This window comes from Molothrus aeneus, chromosome 3 (genome assembly GCF_037042795.1).
Source record: "Molothrus aeneus isolate 106 chromosome 3, BPBGC_Maene_1.0, whole genome shotgun sequence".
Taxonomy (NCBI): Eukaryota; Metazoa; Chordata; class Aves; order Passeriformes; family Icteridae; genus Molothrus; species Molothrus aeneus.
Genome location: NC_089648.1, coordinates 111687347 through 111692913, shown reverse-complemented (window position 1 = coordinate 111692913; position 5567 = coordinate 111687347).

Below are 5567 nucleotides of genomic sequence, written 5' to 3'. Positions count from 1 at the left end.
CCCCTCCTGGCTCTGGGGCTCATTCTGGGCGGGTGGGGACGGGAGGGGCTCTGGGTGCCCTGGCTCCTTTTTGGCCTCGTTTTCCCTTCCTTTTTTCCTCCTTTTCCCCCTCCTTTTTCCTTATTTTTTTTTCTTTTTTTTTTTTTTCTTATTTTTTCTTTTTTTTTCCTTATTTTTCCTTTTTTCCTTCTTTTTTTCCTTCTTTTTTTCTCCTTTTTTCCTTCTTTTTTTCTCCTTTTCTCCCTCATTTTTCTTCCTTTTTCCACCTTTCCCCTCCTTTTTTTCCTGTCCCTTATTCTTTCTTTTTTCCTTCCTTCCTTTCCCCCTCCCTTTTCCCTCTTTTTTTCCCTTCTTTTTCCCTCCTTTTCCCTCCTTATTTTTCTCCTTTTTTCCTTCCTTTCCCCTCCCTTTTCCTTCCTTTTTCCCTTTGCTTCCTTCCCCCCTTTTTTCCCTCTTTTTTCCTTCTTTTCCCCTCTTTTTTCCCCACCTTTCCCCTCCTTTTTTTCTGTCCCTTTTTCCTTCTTTTTTCCTTCCTTTCCCCCTCCTTTTTCCCTTTTTTTCCCTCCTTTTTCCCTTTTTAATTTTTTTCTCCTTTTCCCTCCTTATTTTTCTCCTTTTTTCCTTCCTTTCCCCTCCCTTTTCCTTCCTTTTTCCCTTTTCTTCCTTCCCCCCTTTTTTCCCTCTTTTTTCCTTCTTTTTCCCCTTTTCCCCCCACCTTTTTCCTCCTTCTTCCCTCTTTTTTTCCTTCCTTTCCCCCCTCTTTTTTCTCTTCTTTCTCCCTCATTTTTAATTTTTTTCTCCTTTTTTCCTCTTTTTTCTCCTTTTTCCCCTCCTTTTTTCTCCTTCCTTTTTTCCTACTTTTTTCCTTATAATTTCCTCCTTTTCCCCATTTTCCTCCTTTTTTCCCTTCCCTTTCCCTTCCTTTTCCCTTCTTTCCCCCTTTCCCCTCTTTTTTCCTTCCTGTTTTCCTCCTTTTTCTTTCTCCTTTTCCCTCCTTGTTTCCTCATTTTCCCTCCTTTTTTCCTTCCTTATTTCCTCATTTTTTCCTTGTTTTTCTCCCTTTTTTATCTTCTTTTCCCTCATTTCCCCTCCTAATTTCCTCCTTTCTTCATCTTTTTTCCTCCTTTTTCCTAACAACTTTCTCCTTTTCTCCTCTTTTTTCCTTCCTTTTTCCCCAATTTTCCTCCTTCTTTCATCCTTTTTTCCTCTCTCCTTTCCCCCTCCCTTTTCCCTCCTAATCCCCCGGCTTTTCCTCCCTCCTTTCCTCCTTTTTTTCTTCCTTTCCCCCTATTTTTTCCCTCCTTTTCCCTTCCCTTTTCCCCTCTTTTCCCTCCCTTCTTTTCCCTCCGTACTTTTCCCTTCCCTTTCCCCCCCTTCTTTTTCCCATATTTTTCCTTTTTTATCTGCCTGTTTCCCCTCCTTTTCCCTCATTTTCTCCCTCCTTTCCTCATTTTTTCCTCTTTTCCCTTCCTTTCCCCTCCTTTTCCCTTCCTTTCCCCAACTTTCCCTTTCCCCTTTTGTCCTCCTTTTCCTCTCTTTTCCCCCTCCTTTCCCCCTTCTTTCCCCTCATTTCCCCCCCCTTTCCTCTCCTTTTTTCCTTCCTTTTCCTTCCTTTTCCTCTCCTTTTCCCTCCCTTTTCTCCTCGTTTTCCCCTCCTTTCTTTCTTCCTCCTTTCCCCCCCTTTTCCCCCCCTTTTTCCTCTCCTTTTCCCCTCATTTTCTCTTTCTCTTTCCCCTTGTTTCCTCTTCTTTTCCCCTCACTTTCCCCCTTTTTTCCCTCTTCCCCCCCTCTTCCCCCCCTCTTTTCCCCCTTATTTTCCTCTTTTCCCCCTCTCTTTTCCCCCCTCTTTTCCCCCTTTTCCCCCGTTTTTCCTCCCTCTTTTCCCCCCTTTTTCCCTCATTTTCCCCCCTTTCCCCCCTCTTTTCCCCCCTTTTCCCCCCTCTTTTCCCTCTTTTCCCCCCTTTTTCCCTCTTTTTCCCCCTCTTTCCCCCCTCTTTTCCTACCTTTTTCCCCCTCTTTTCCCCCTTTCCCCCCTATTTTCCCCCCTTTTTCCCCTCCTTTTTCCCCCTTTTTTCCCTCTTTTCCCCTCCTTTTCCCTCCCTTTTCTCCTCGTTTTCCCCTCCTTTCTTCCTCCTTTCCCCCCCTTTTCCCCCTCCTTTTTCCTCTCCTTTTCCCCTCATTTTCTCTTTCTGTTTTCCCCTTGCTTCCTCTTCTTTTCCCCTCCCTTTCCCCCTTTTTTCCCTCTTTTTCCCCTCTCTTTTCCCTCTTTTTCCCCCCTCTTTTCCCCCCTCTTTCCCCCCTTTTTTCCCTCATTTCCCCCCCTTTTCCCCCCCTTTTCCCCCCTTTTTTCCCTCATTTCCCCCCTTTCCCCCCCCTTTTTCCCTCATTTCCCCCCCTTTACCCCCTTTTTCCTCCCTCTTTTCCCCCCTTTTTCCCTCTTTTCCCCCCTCTTTTCCCCCTTTTCCCCCCTTTTTCCCTCATTTTCCCCCCTTTTTCCTCCCTCTTTTCCCCCCTTTTTTCCCTCATTTTTCCCCCATTTTTCCCCATTTTTCCCCCTTTGGGAATTCCGCTGTCACCGCCAGGCTGCAGTGCCCGCCCGCTGCTGCCACCGCCGCTCCGTCCGTCCGTCTGTCCGTCGCTCCTTCCCTCCGCCCCTTCCCGCCCTTTTCCCAAAAAAAAAACAAAAACAAATCCACCCAATCCTAACCGGGAATCCCACAATTATTGGGTTCGGGAGGGAACTGAATTCCCCAAATCCGCCCCAAATCCGAGGCCGTTCCCGCTCATCCCATGGGAAAATCCCGACCCGGCTCCTGGCAGGGAATTCCAGGGAGGAAAATTCCCGGTTTTTTCCGGGCTCAGCTCCTCCAGCTCCGGGGCCTTTCCCGGGTTTCCATCCTGGAGAATTCCATGGGATTTGGGGGACGAAAATCCGGGATTTGGCCTTGGAAATGTCGCATTGCTGAGCTCATCCTGTGGGTCTGAGCTGTCCTGATCCCTCTGGAATTCCCAAATCCCACAGACCCAACCTATCCCAATCCCTCTGGAATTCCCAAATCCCATGGATCCAACCCATCCTGATCCCTCTGGAATTCCCAAATCCCATGGATTAGACCTGTCCCAATCCCTCTGGAATTCCCAAATCCCCTGGATCCAACCCGTCCCGATCCCTCAAAATTCCCAAATCCCACCAGAATTCCCAAATCCCACAGATCCAACCTGTCCTGATCCCTCTGAAATTCCCAAATCCCATGAGATCCAACCTGTCCCGATCCCTCCGAAATTCCCAAATCCCACAGATCCAACCTGTCCCGATCCCACAGATCTGACCTGTTTCAATCCCTCTGGAATTCCCAAATCCCCTGGATCTGACCCGTCCCAATCCCTCTGGAGATCCCAAATCCCATGGATCCAATCTGAGCTCATTGACCTGTCCCAAACCCCTTGGGAATTCCCAAATCCCACAAATCCAACCTGTCCCAATCCCTCTGGAGATCCCAAATCCCACAGATCCAGCCTGTCCCAACCCCTCTGGAATTCCCAAATTCCACAGATCCCACCTGTCCCAATCCCCCTGAAGATCCCAAATCCATGGATCAAACCTGTCCCAATCCCACAGATCCAACCTGTCCCAATCCCTTGGGAATTCCCAAATCCCGCAGATCCAACCTGAGCTCATCCCATGGATCTGAGTGTACTGATCCCACAGATCCAACCTGTCCCGATCCCTCCGAAATTCCCAAGTTCTGTGGATCTGATCTGTCCTGATCCCACAGATCTGACCTGTCCCAATTCCTCCAGAATTCCCAAATCCCACAGATCCAACCTGTCCTGATCCCTCTGAAATTCCCAAATTCCACAGATCCAACCGGTCCCAAATCCCTCCGGAATTCCCAAATCCCATGGATCCAACCTGTCCTAATCCCTGTGAAATTCCCAAATCCCACGGATCCAACCTGTCCCAATCCCTCCGGAATTCCCAAATCCCACAGATCCAACCCATCCCAATCCTATGGATCTGACCTGTCCTGATCCCACAGATCTGACATGTCCTGGTCCCTCTGGAATTCCCAAATCCCATGGGGTCAAGAAGGAACTAACCTGGGTCTAACCTGTCCCAATTCCATGGATCCAACCTATCCCAATCCCTCTGGAATTCCCAAATCCCATGGGGTCAAGAAGGAACTAACCTGGGTCTAACCTGTCCCAATTCCATGGATCCAACCTATCCCAATCCCTCTGGAATTCCCAAATCCATGGATCCGACCTGTCCCAAATCCCACAGATCCAACCTGTCCCGATCCCTCCTAAATTCCCAAATCCCCTGGATCTGACCCGTCCCAATCCCTCTGGAGATCCCAAATCCCACAAATCCAATCTGAGCTCATTGACCTGTCCCAAACCCCTTGGGAATTCCCAAATCCCACAGATCTGACCTGTCCCAATCCCTCTGAAATTCCCAAATCCCACAAATCCAACCTGAGCTCATCCCATGGATCCGAGTGGTTCTGATCCCACAGATCCAACCCATCCCAATCCCTCTAAAATTCCCAAATCCCATGGTTCCGACCTGTCCCAATCCCCCTGAAGATCCCAAATCCCATGGATCCAACCAATCCAATCCCAATCCCACAGATCCAACCTGTCCCAATCCCTCTGGAATGCCCAGATCCCACAGATCCAACCTGTCCCGATCCCTCCTAAATTCCCAAATCCCACAGATCCAACCTTCCCCAATCCCCCTGAAGATCCCAAATCCCACAGATCCAACCTGAGCTCATCCCATGGTTCCAACCAATCCAATCCCAATCCCAATCCCAATCCCATTCCCACAAATCCAACCTGTCCCAATCCCCCCGAAGATCCCAAATCCCATGGATCCAACCAATCCAATCCCAATCCCACAGATCCAATCTGTCCCGATCCCTCTGGAATTCCCAAATCCCGCAGATCCAACCTGTCCCAATCCCTCTGAAATTCCCAAATCCCACAGATCCAACCTGTCCCCATCCCCCCGAGGATCCCAAATCCCATGGATCCAACCAATCCAATCCCAATCCCACAAATCCAACGCGTCCCAATCCCTCTGAAATTCCCAAATCCCACAGATCAGACCTGTCCCAATCCCTCTGGAGATCCCAAATCCATGGATCAAACCTGTCCCAATCCCACAGATCCAACCTGTCCCAATCCCTTGGGAATTCCCAAATCCCGCAGATCCAACCTGAGCTCATCCCATGGATCTGAGTGGTTCTGATCCCACAGATCCAACCTGTCCCAAATCCCTCTGGAATTCCCAAATCCATGGATCAAACTTGTCCCAATCCCGCAGATCCAACCTGTCCCAAATCCCTCCGGAATTCCCAAATCCCACAGATCCAACCTGTCCCGATACCCCTGAAGATCCCAAATCCCATGGATCCAACCAATCCAATCCCAATCCCAAATCCCACAAATCCAACGTGTCCCAATCCCTCTGAAATTCCCAAATCCCACAAATTGGCCCCGTCCCGATGCCTCAGAATTCCCAAATCCGCAGATTTCCCCCGGCACGAGTGGCAATCAGC